Source organism: Mauremys reevesii, linkage group 8, assembly GCF_016161935.1.
Source record: "Mauremys reevesii isolate NIE-2019 linkage group 8, ASM1616193v1, whole genome shotgun sequence".
Taxonomy (NCBI): Eukaryota; Metazoa; Chordata; order Testudines; family Geoemydidae; genus Mauremys; species Mauremys reevesii.
In genome coordinates, this window is record NC_052630.1 from 41,683,562 (window position 1) to 41,696,261 (window position 12,700).

Genomic DNA, 12,700 nt, shown 5'->3' on the forward strand with positions numbered 1-12,700 from the left:
ACTTCATCCTTCAACACTCCCACAATAAATAATAATCTTATTATTTTATTAAACACCTCTTAAGTGCAACATAAATGCTGCATTCATTTGCCTACTGTACATTGTCACTGCACTCCTAGTATCTAACTCATTACTCTGGAAAGCACTGTGAGATACCTGGAGTATGAAAGGTGCTGTATAAACCCAGTTCTATTATTTTCCCTCCTAATTCTGATACTGAGTGGTAACACAGACACTACAGAGGCTGTCCAATAACTTTTTCTAAAATACACGCATAGGTCTGGATGCACCTGGTAAGATACAGACTGTGGAACTGACGTGGAGTGCAAATCAAAGTGTGTTTATTTGCACATTTGATACAAGTTTGCACCATGAGGGTGTTAACTGTGTATTTTAAATTCCAAATACTGCAGAAAGAAGCCCCACATAAGTGACCAGACATGGCATGGTGTATTGTATTGTGCTGCCTGCATCACTGTAGTATGTAAGGCCCAGATCTGCAAACTCACTGGAAGTTAGGACCCGGGCCCTAAATACCTCTGTGGATCTGGACCTGAGTGTCTTCCAGTCATGCCTTAAATGACATATGGCTCATTTTCTCTCTCTCTCTCTCTCTCTCTCTCTCTCTCTCTCATCTTCTCGTCAGGGGGAGAACTTTGTGTGCAGTGGAGTGTTTTGGTCAAGCAAGTGTTCTACAAATATCATAATTCACTGCTGCTGGTTTGTAACCAATTCTTTCTATGGCTGGGTTTTCCTGTTGTCATTTGCATTCTTTATAACAAGAAATATGGTCCCTTAAAATTAAAGTTACAGATATTTGGCCTCGAAATGCAACAGGGTCTTGCCTGAAAATCAGAACTTCTCTGGGATGATGCACGTGTACATTGCCAGTCAGATTGGGAAGAATTTTCATGTTACTATGACAGCCACATTGCTCAGGCTCTTACTGAGCTGCCTACTGGAGAACGGTCTCAAAAAGACCCACATGAGTCCTGTCTGCTGGCATTCCAGCCAGGACCATGCACTATGGTTATGTAGTTGTTGAGGTGACTTTCTGCTACAACTTGTGAGTTGGGCCCTTGTCCTGCCTAGCTGGGGAAGGCCGGTGTGGAAATACTGGTTCCATTATAGATTGGGGCTGTCAAGATAGCCCTGCAATGGAGGGTGTCAGTAGTAGCTATTATGAAGCTGCTATGAAGGAAACCAATTGTTGATGCAGGCAATCTATCCAACTCTCTCCCAGTTTCCAGGCTTTATTTTTTGAGAAGGCCATTGAGAGCTCTGTGGTGGGGCAACCTGGGTGATTTTTCTGAGTCCTCCATCATCTTTGACCCTGGAAAATGGGAGTGGAATTAAAAATGTTAGTTTCAACATATAAAGTCGCAAATGGTTTGGGACCTGGTTACCTGAAGGCTGGCCATCTTATGCTCTGCTGCAGTTACCACCAGCAGAAGCTCTCGATCTGAGGCTCCTTTACTGTGAATGTGAGCAGTCTCTGGCAAGGTGTTCTGTGGGAGGCGTTCCTGGACTTTGCAACTCCTTTTCCCCAACAAAGCCCAGCTCTGTTATCTTTCTGAACATGCTGTGCACACCATCTGTTCCCCCTAGGCCTCTGAGGAGGGGATGGGCTAAGGTTTGGAGTGGTGTTTTTTTTTTATTGTCCTCATTGGCTTTGGCGATGAATATTCATATCAAAGGATGGGCTGAGCAGTCTCTATTACTATTTGTAGTATGTAGTTTTAGTAGGGCTGGTCAACAGTTTTCTGATGGAAATGGGGTTATCAACATAACAACTTTGTTTCATTTGTCAGGGGGACAGTGTGTTTTTCATCAAATGTTTGGTTTTTTTTATCAAACAAAAGTGTTTGGCCAAAAACTAAAGTGAAGAGAAAGTCAGTTTCTTGTTTTACTCCCCCCCCCCCCCCCCGCAGATTCAACCCCTCCCTACCACAGTTTTTGGTAGTTTTCCACCAAACTCGAGGTGGGGGGTGGTTTCTAGAAAATAGCCAATTTCTGAGCTGCTCTAACTCTTTGTTTATGAAATGGGCACCAGAGTGCTTCGTGGGCACTTCTAGTGGCTTTATTAATATAAATATTCAGTAAAACAAATACATCACAACCTACATTTTGTTCACAGGATTATTTCACTGCCTTGATGACGGCACATGTGCCTCTTATATCATCACATTCACCTTAGCAACTCTATAAAGTGTTCTCAGTTTTTTCCAAAGAGCCAGGCTATCGTACAGACCACCCCGCTTCCTAATCAGTCTGTCAGTAGACATTTCTAATGCAACCATCACTGTGGTATTTAACCCTCAATTATTGTAATGTCTGTGGTTAGGCCATATTTATAGTATACAGCCAGTCAGTGGCTCAATCCTATTGCAAGTTACTGGATGTATTAATAGAGCTGGTCGAAAAATGGTTTGGTTTGTTTTTTTTCTCAGAAAACTTAGATTTTTTTTCCAGCAGAAATTTCAATACCAAAAAAACTTGGCCTGAACCAAGACATTATAGGAGAAAACAGAATCAGCCTAAAACTGAAATATATTGGCTGAAAGCAGAAATATTTTGATTTGGAAAGGTTGCCACAGTACCTCATAGGAGTTCAGGTGCCTCATGCTCCCATTCTTAGCTATAGGCCAGACTCCCTGGTCCACTATATCTATTCTGAGACAGCAAGCTATGGTGCACCACAGGGTCTCTGGCCATAGTGCATCTTGGAAGTGGAGCCCAGCCCATAAAGAAGAACAGGGACAGACGCCAACCAGACAACAACTCCCAGGAGGCACCAAAACAGTGTTTCTAAACTGAAATATTTTGGCTTTTGGGGCACTTGATTTTTTTAACAGAAAATTGAAATTTCTGTGGAAAAACAACGTAAACAGAACACTTTCAAGCAGCCCTATGTACTAAACTGGATGTTATCCACTCTAAGTTGCTGGCCTTCTATTCCATTGGCCTTCCCATTGCTTCTATTCATTGGTCTCTGTAGCAGGGTGGTTACCCGCTCCTGCCCTTTGGGGCTTAAAACAGCCCAGGAGAGGGCTGTGGCTGGGGCAAGAAGCCTGGGCTGACTGGGGGGGAAAGCAGGCTCAGCTGTGACCAGGTCCCAATCAGGCCCAGCTGGCCCCTATAAGAGGCAGTGAGCCAGAAGCCCAGAGAGTCTCCCTCTGCTTGTAGAGGGAGAAGGGCCTAGTTGCAGGGAGTTAGACCCAGGGTACCTGAGTGGAGCAGGGCTGGGGAAAGGCTGGGGAGCTCCTGCCTGGAAAGCCCCAGGCTGTGGCCTAGCATAAGGTCAAGAGGTACTAGGGGTTGCAGGGGGCAGCCCAAGGGGTAGGCAAAGGCAGCAGGTCCAAACCCCTTTGCCTATGATGAGTGGCTGATACTGCAGTCTGCCCTAGTGAACGGGGACTAGATGGAGACTGGGCAGTAGCCAAAACTGAGGCAAAGTGGGGATATTGGGTTGAGAGTTCCCCAGGGAGGGGAGACCCAGATTGGTGGGGTACTGCCGGGGGCAGCACCCCAGTTAAAAGGGCACTGGGGTCCAGGGAGGGACACAGGGGCCAGAAGACAGGCGGATCACTGGCCTGCAGAGGGCGCTCCTGGCTGGAAAGAGAGCTAATTCCCGAGGACAACCAGTAGGAGGCACCACAGGGGTGAGTCTGCACGTCTACAGTCTCCATCAAAAGTCCTCCCTCAGTGGATAATGGCTGAACTATTGTGGGGAGCAGGAGAAGCTATTTAGCTGTTTATGCATTTGATTTTTTAAGAGTTAATATTTAGTATTTATATATTTCTTTGCGCTACCAGAGAAGCAATGACCAAGGAATGCAGGTTTCCCCTAGCACATGCCACTCACTCCCTGCTCCAGCAACATTCACAGGCTGCCAGGTTGACCCTTCCATAAGGCCATGTGACTGACCTCACCAGCTAATTCTCAAACAATCACCCGCAAACTCCCCTGACAATCCCAATCAGCAGCACTAGAGCTGCAGGATGAGTCTTATACACAAGCACTCAGCCCAGAGTGCTGCTTCAGTGTTGCTGTAGCACTTTCACTGCTGAAGAGCTGGCAACAGGGATCCTTGAGCCAGGAGGAATGTGTCTGTAGCTAATGGAGCTGAGCTCTGGATTCTCACTGTGAGTGATGCTGTATTTCTATCTGACTGTTGGAAATTTAAATATTTTCTTATTAATTTCTTATAATTTAACCTCAAGTCAGTCAAGTGAGTAATGAATTAGACCCACTCTGGTGTGGGGAAAGGCTGCTCCTCCACACCACTCATCAGCTGATCTAGCTACTCCATCAAGAATAGGACTGAAATGTTTTAAAGCACCAACAAAGTTTAAACTTTGCATATTCTACAGCTGGCTCCCTAGTTCTGTGTTCCCATCCAGTGCAGCACTGGCCGGGTGCATTATTGTCATTTCAGTGGCTCCACACAAAATATAAAACTGTCCCATGCTGTATTACCTTCCCTAAGAATCTCTGCAGTGCAATGTGTATCATCACCATATGGGGGGCAGTGTGACCCCCCCAGGACACTGGCCTCTGCTGTTAGACCTTGGGCAAGTCACTTCCCAACTCTGTACCTCTGTTTCCCACCCTGATCTATGTAGATCACAAGCTCTTCAGGCCACAGAGCATATCTTGCTCCGTGTTTGCACTGGGGCTCTACCTGCTACTGTAATGTAAATGGGGACATTCTCTTCCTCCATCTGGGGAAGTTGCTGTGCCCACATGCTGTACAGGATATTGTACAACCAACCTGTGGAACTCCTTGCCAGAGGATGTTGTGAAGGCCAAGACTATAACAGGATTCAAAAAAGAAGTAGATAAGTTTGTGGATGATAGGTCCATCAATGGCTATTAGCCAGGATGGGCAAGGATGATGTCTCCCAGTCTCTGTTTGCCAGAAGTTGGGAATAGACGACGGGATGAATCACTTGATGATTACCTGTTCTGTTCATTCCCTCTGGGGCACCTGGCACTGTCCACTGTTGGAAGGCAGGATACTGGGCTAGATGGACGTTTGGTCTGACCCAGTATGGCCATTCTTATGTCCAGTGCCACCATAGCTAAATTAGAAACAATGGTTGAGACATTTGAGAAACAGCTGCTGTCATGTTGACACTTACTTTCTACTGAATGTCCCATCAGACCATTGTCCTTTCTTAGCTCTCCATCATCCTCTCCAAGACAGGCTCCATCTCCCTCTCCACTTCTGCCCAGGACCCTCCCTAGGAAACACACATTGTTGGGTGTGGGATATTCTGACACCTTCCCCAGTGGTTGTGACATCAGAGGTAAGTTGTCCAATCAGCCCTTTCTCCCTGGTATGACTGTGACATCACACTGCCTGATAGCTTTCAGAGAGAAAGCTGCCCTCCATCTAAGGCAATGTATTTTAATGGATAGGACACTGGGCTGGCAGTCAGGAGGCCTGTGTTGCATCTCTAGCTTTGCTACTGACCTGCTCTGTGTTTTGAGATAAGTCACTTCCCTTCTCTATGCTTCTGTCTCCTCTCCCATCCTTTAACTGACTTTTCTAGTTGGTCTGGAATCTCTTTGGGGTAGCAACTGTGTCTCACTCTGTGTCTATGCAGTGCCTAGTGCAAGGGGCCCCCAATCTCCATCGGTGCCCCTAGATGCTACTGTAATATAAAAATGATCCCAGTTCCCACTATCCCACTCTACTGCCTCTGGCCCACCCAGCCTCCTGCAAACAGTGCTCAGCATGCTCTGGATGCAGTGTTTGGGGGAAAAGTGTTTCAGAGTGCCCTTGGGGGAGATGTCTACACTCAGGCACAAGCCTTAACCCACACCATTTCTGTCTACACCCACATAACTTGGACTCGGGCTCAGATCCAGGGTCCTAGCACTGCATGAGGCTGGAGGGTCTGACCCCAACTCAGGATTTGAGCCATAGTGTTTTGTGGTGTAGATATAGCCTCCCCTGGACTTGGGTCCTTGGAGTCCACCAAAAGTATCCCACAATTGTATGGGCCAACTTCCTTTGCGCTCTCTCTCTCTCTCTCTCTCTCTCTCTCACCAATCGACTTCAGGGAACCAGAAGCACCGCCCCCCGCCCCCCCTTGTTCTACTATAGAAGCTTGGCGTTTAACCCTTCCATTTTATTCTGACCACCGAGATGCAAACATGCCTTAGGAGAACCTTTGGGGCTTGCAGTGGTTACCAGCAAGAAGCCCTTTACGAAGTGTGCTGCATCATGGTCATTGCAGCACCGCAGATTTTGGTTGATCTTTGGTGCAAGGCCAGCAAAACAATTGATTTTTAGTAAGAGTACCTGGAATGACCAAGCATACCAGCAAATAGTGAAGAAGCTGGCAGTGTTGGAAACTTACCATACTGGTGATTAGTGCAGGGAACAGATTAAGCAGCTCATGACTGAGTAGAGGAAAACCAGGGACCACAACCACACCTCTGGCAACTCAACGACATCGTGTCCATTTTATGATGAGTTTGACTGGACTGCACTAAACACTGGACCACCAGTGGTACATGATGACCTGGTCAGCTGGGATTGTGACCTGCTGGCCCCAGAAACCATCATGGGAATTAATTGGAGCCAGCAGCAGGCACTGAATGAAGCAAAGGAAGTGACTCTGTTGTTGAACTTGGTCTCAGAGGAGGCTTTGCTGCAGGAGCAGCTGCAGCACATCCTAGGGCTGTACTCAGAGGAACTTTTTTACTCCCTCTGCCTCCTCTCCCTGGGGAACAGCCTGCTATGGAACCGGAAGCAGAAATGCTGCCCCAGAGCCTGGTAACTTTCTGGCTCCATTTTTTTATTAATGTAGGAATGAGAGAGATTTGCTTTGGCTCACAGAGTGGAAAAGATATTATGAGTCCTGGGTAACAGTGTGTATCCACTGACTAATGGCACATTGCATGCCAGCGCCATGGCATTCAGCCCTGCACCACCACATGGAATTCAAAATGGAGACTGGGAAAAGCAAACAGTAAAACAAGCATGGGAAAGTGAATGTTTACTGGGCAGGTGCACATACCTGCTAGTACATTCCTGTTTGTTAAAATAAGGTTCTTCTTTTACCTTTCCTGTAAGTACTCCCCTCCGTACCAGCCCAACGGTGTAATGAGACGCCTGCAAAGACTAAACTCCACAGGAGGGGGTGGTGAGGAGGAAGAGGTTCTAATATCCATTTCTGTTAAATGTAGTCCCTGCATTCCATGGGGCGTGAAACCATTTGTCTCAAATATGACTGAGGGTTTCAATTCAGTCCAGAAATTCCCCCGGGGGAAGGGGGCATGGAGGTGGAGTTCTGTGTGTTTACAGGCAGTCCTAACAGGTTGTATCAGAAGCTGTGGGGAGGCACTAGGCCACACGGACGCCAATACAGCATCCCGTTGTTTCCTTCATTAATTCTGTCCCAAATCCTGGGGGCTGATAGCTGCAAACTTTCCTATAGCCGGAGCTCCAGATAGGCAGTCATATTTCGGGGAAGGGCTTTTTTTTTTTTTCAGGGCCACCTCGGTAACTGACCAGCTCACTCACACATGTGCTATTCAGTCACTAGATTTGAATACTTCAGTGATGTGCATTCCTGATTTCCTACTGGCAGCTTGGAATACCATCACTCTCTGCCATTTGGGCACCAAAAGAACTGTTCTGTCCTCTGATGGGTGCAATGTTTGAAATAACAGAGAAGGTTTATGTAGCATGGCACAGACACCGCCCTTCCCAAACTCTATTTTGATTTATTTTTTTGAAAGCCAAAAGAAATTGCGGTTTTTAACTTCTCATTCTTTGAGCATGTCTTTTGCTGTGGTTAACCTGGCTGTCTCCAAGGCACTTCTGTGGTCTGAAGCATCCCACTGCCAATATATTGATGTTCAGTTCCAAAAAGTAACGTTATGTATCTGGAAATAGTGGTTAAGGGATGAAGATCAAGCATAACAGAGAACGGTTTGAGCAGCTGCTGGCTCTAATGGTCATAAGTGTGCAGGCTCCTGCTGCACCCGCAACGTGGGCTGTTACCTCCACTGTACCCTGGCGTGCAGTGCAGGAACAGCTTGGACAACTCTATGGCTGGGTGACCCATGCAATTAGGCCCTCTGAGTGACTGGACTAGGCAAATATGCCCCATGCAGTCCTTAGTGCTGAAATTTGCAGAGTAGATATAGCCTCCCCTGGACTCGGGTCCTTGGAGTCCACCAAAAGTATCCCACAATGATATGGGCCAACTTCCTTTGTTCTCTCTCTCTCTCTCTCTTGCTCTCTCACTCACACACACACACACACACACCAATCAACTTCAGGGAACCAGAAGCACTGCGCCTCGCCCCCCCACAAGTGTGCGGCAAATTTGAAAGAGAGGGAGAGGAGAACAGGGGGCCAGGAGATATGCAGTAGCATGTGTGTGTGTCTTGTACATAATTTTACATTTGCACATGGCTTATGTACTTTGTTCTTGGTTACTTTTAAAGGTTTGGTGTGCTAAGAGCAGTGGGCCTGCCAGGCAATGGTTTAATACTGTACTTTCCCAATATGTGGGTAAAAATAAAGATTTCTATTTTATAAAGAAATGTTATTTCCATCTTTGCAACACATCATATAATGTGTATTTCAAATAATAAAGGTAAACAATTGTGACGCAGTAGGGAGCGAGGTGGACTGACCTGGGAATGTCGTCTAGTTTTACTGGGGCTGTCTGCATGGGGGATGGGAGAGCAGGGGATGACTTTAGGTGATGGACAGTACCTGAGCCTGTAACCTGAGCCAGGAAGCGGGGTGGGGGGAGTCAACACCTTTGCCCCGGAAGCTGGACAAAGGAAGAGAGCCTGCTGGAGAGGTTTTTTTAGTTTCAGTTTTGGGCTGGCTGGGAAGAGGCAGGGAACCCCAAGTCTGGGGTCTAAGATCATTGCCGCCCAGAGAGACCTGACTGAGGGGTCCTGGTTGCACCTACTAGCCCTGCTTGGGACTGTGTTCCTGTTGTCTAATAAACCTTTTGTTTTACTGGCTGGCTGAGAGTCATGGTGAATCGCAGGAAGTGGGGGTTGCAGGGCCCTGACTTCTCCCCACACTCCGTGACAACAATGATCAGGGACAACTGGGAGGTTGTTTGCCAAATCCATGTCTCAATACAGCTATTTACATCAATCCATACTGTTTCTCCCTCCATTTCATAAGTAGTCAGGTCATTCAAAAGTACAATGCATAGCAATCAACCCTCCCTCCTGTACTAGCAATCAACACCCTGCCCCCAGCATATTCATAAAGGTACTATTCTCCCTCTTCCACTGGGCCATGCAAGTCCATAATGTGGGAGCACAAAGCTTCACTGACTTCTGGTGCCCAGGTGCATCCAGGTCCAGCTGTGTTATGTGCACTTTCTGGCAGAGTGCATCAGGTCAGTGGCCCCCTCACTGTCATATTTCCATGGGGGGGAAACGGCTTACCTTTGGCTTCACAAACATTATGAAGAGCACAGCAACCCCCTGTAATAAAGACAGCATTAATGACACGCCAGAACTCCAAATGGCTCTGTAGACCTTGCCAATAGGATTTCAAAATCTGTCAATCACACTTCAACCACCATTCTATACCTGCTGAGAGTGTCATTCAACCATTGTTCGCCAGGGCCTCTGGATGACAGGGGATGGATCATTTATAATTGGCCTGTTCTGTTCACTCCCTCTGAATCACCTGGCACCAGCCACTGTCAGAAGACAGGATACTGGGCTAGATTGACCATTGGTCTAACCCAGTATGGTCACTTTTATGTTCTGATCAGGGTATGGTTTCATAAGCAAAGGCAAAAAGGGAGTTCATGGGGGTCCTCCCAGCATAACAGTGGGGACAGTAACTCTGTTTATGACTGTCAGGTGGTGGGAATATAGAACGAACATAGACTTCCGCTTGTTGGAAAACCCTGACATCACAAACTCTTCCAGTGCAGCCCAGGTGACCATATAGTGACCATAATATAATAACATTTAACATCCCTGTGGTGGGAAGAACATCTCAACAGCCCAACACTGTGGCATTTCATTTAAAAAAGGGGAACTATGCAAAAATGAGGGGGTTAGTTAAACAGAAATTCAAAGGTACAGTGACTAAAGTGAAATCCCTGCAAGCTGCATGGGCGCTTTTTAAAGACACCATAATAGAGGCCCAACTTAAATGTATACCCCAAATTAAGAAACACAGTAAAAGAACTAAAAAAGAGCCACCGTGGCTTAACAACCATGTAAAAGAAGCAATGAGAGATAAAGACTTCCTTTAAAAAGTGGAAGTCAAATCCTAGCGAGGTAAATAGAAAGGAGCATAAACACTGCCAAATAAAGTGTAAAAATGTAATAAGACAAGTCTAAGAGGAGTTTGAAGAACGGCTAGCCAAAAACTCCAAAGGTAATAACAAAATGTTTTTTAAGTACATCAGAAGCAGGAAGCCTACTAAACAACCAGTGGGGCTCCTCGATGACGGAGATAGAAAAGGAGCGCTTAAAGACGATAAAGTCATTGCGGAGAAACTAAATGAATTCTTTGCTTCAGTCTTCACGGCTGAGGATGTTAGGGAGATTCCCAAACCTGAGCTGATTTTTGTAGGTGACAGATCTGAGAAACTGTCACAGATTGAAGTGTCACTAGAGGAGGTTTTGGAATTAATTGATAAACTTAACATTAACAAGTGACTGGGACCAGATGGCATTCACCCAAGAGTTCTGAAAGAACTCAAATGTGGAACTGCGGAACTATTAACTAGGGTTTGTATCCTGTCCTTTAAATCAGCTTCTGTACCCAATGACTGGAAGATAGCTAATGTAACGCCAATATTTAAAAAGGGCTCTAGAGGTGATCCCGGCAATTACAGACCGGTAAGTCTAACGTCAGTACTCGGCAAATTAGTCAAAACAATAGTAAAGAATAAAATTGTCAGACACATAGAAAAACATAAACTCTTGAGCAATAGTCAACATGGTTTCTGTAAAGGGAAATCGTGTCTTACTAATCTATTAGAGTTCTTTGAAGGGGTCAACAAACATGTGGACAAGGGGGATCCAGTGGACATAGTGTACTTAGATTTCCAGAAAGCCTTTGACAAGGTCCCTCACCAAAGACTCTTACGTAAATTAAGCTGTCATGGGATAAAAGGGAAGGTCCTTTCATGGATTGAGAATTGGTTAAAAGACAGGGAACAAAAGGTAGGAATTAATGGTAAATTCTCAGAATGGAGAGGAGTAACTAGTGGTGTTCCCCAAGGGTCAGTCCTAGGACCAGTCCTATTCAACTTATTCATAAATGATCTGGAGAAAGGGGTAAACAGTGAGGTGGCAAAGTTTGCAGATGATGCTAAACTGCTCAAGATAGTTAAGACCAAAGCAGACTGTGAAGAAGTTCAAAAAGATCTCACAAAACTAAGTGATTAGGCAACAAAATGGCAAATGAAATTTAATGTGGATAAATGTAAAGTAATGCACATTGGAAAAAATAACCCCAACTATACATACAATATGATGGGGGGCTAATTTAGCTACAACAAATCAGGAAAAAGATCTTGGAGTCATCGTGGATAGTTCTCTGAAGATGTCCACACAGTATGCAGAGGTGGTCAAAAAAGCAAACACGATGTTAGGAATCATTAAAAAGGGGATAGAGAATAAGACAGAGAATATATTATTGCCCTTATATAAATTGATGGTATGCCCACATCTGGAATACTGCGTACAGATGTGGTCTCATCTCAAAAAAGATATACTGGCACTAGAAAAGGTTCAGAGAGGGCAACTAAAATGATTAGGGGTTTGGAACAGGTCCCATATGAGGAGAGATTAAAGAGGCTAGGACTTTTCATCTTGGAAAAGAGGAGACTAAGGGGGATATGATAGAGGTATATAAAATTATGAGTGATGTGGAGAAAGTAGATAAGGAAAAGTTATTTACTTTTTCCCATAATACAAGAACTAGGGGTCACCAAATGAAATTAATAGGCAGCAGGTTTAAAACAAATAAAAAGAAGTTCTTCTTCACAGAGCGCACAGTCAACTTGTGGAACTCCTTGCCTGAGGAGGTTGTGAAGACTAGGACTATAACAGCATTTAAAAGAGAACTGGATAAATTCATGGAGGTTAAGTCCATTAATGGCTATTAGCCAGGATGGGTAAGGAATGGTGTCCCTAGCCTCTGTTTGTCAGAGGGTGGAGATGGATGGCAGAAGAGAGATCACTTGATCATTATCTGTTAGGTTCACTCCCTCTGGGGCACCTGGCATTGGTCACTGTCGGTAGACAGGATACTGGGCTAGATAGACCTTTGGTCTGACCCAGTACGGCCGTTCTTATGTTCTTATATTATGTTCTTATATTCTAGGTTGATGTTTATAAATTGGCTTCTGTGATCCACAAGAGTCTGCATAATAATGGAGTAGTACCCTCTGTGGTTTGTACTCCCTGAAGAGGAGTCCCATCAATGGCCTTTGTGACACTGCATTCTATATTTTTCATAGAGATATTATGATATGATTATGGCATGACTATGATGTATTTTATGCATATCAATGGACCATTAGGAAGAACAATAGGTCTTAGAAAAAGCTAATCTCCCACTGGGGAGCTTTCCTGAGGATGTTACAAACAGCCTCCAAGTCATGGCTGCTATGACACTACAGGGGCATGTGACCAGGTCAGCTGGTATTGGACTCCATCTTGGAATAC

The 12,700-nt window shown here is 45.4% G+C and overlaps 1 long non-coding RNA gene across 1 annotated transcript; it reads right to left on the reverse strand.

Annotated features, from left to right (window-relative positions):
• Window positions 1-1,233: 1,233 nt before the first annotated feature.
• Window positions 1,234-6,526, reverse strand: LOC120370599. The gene is made up of 3 exons (XR_005583823.1): window positions 6,373-6,526; window positions 5,146-5,247; window positions 1,234-1,333 (listed from the first exon to the last, which is right to left on the reverse strand). It is a non-coding gene; the product is annotated as an uncharacterized LOC120370599 (long non-coding RNA).
• Between the last annotated feature and the right edge of the window lie 6,174 nt (window positions 6,527-12,700).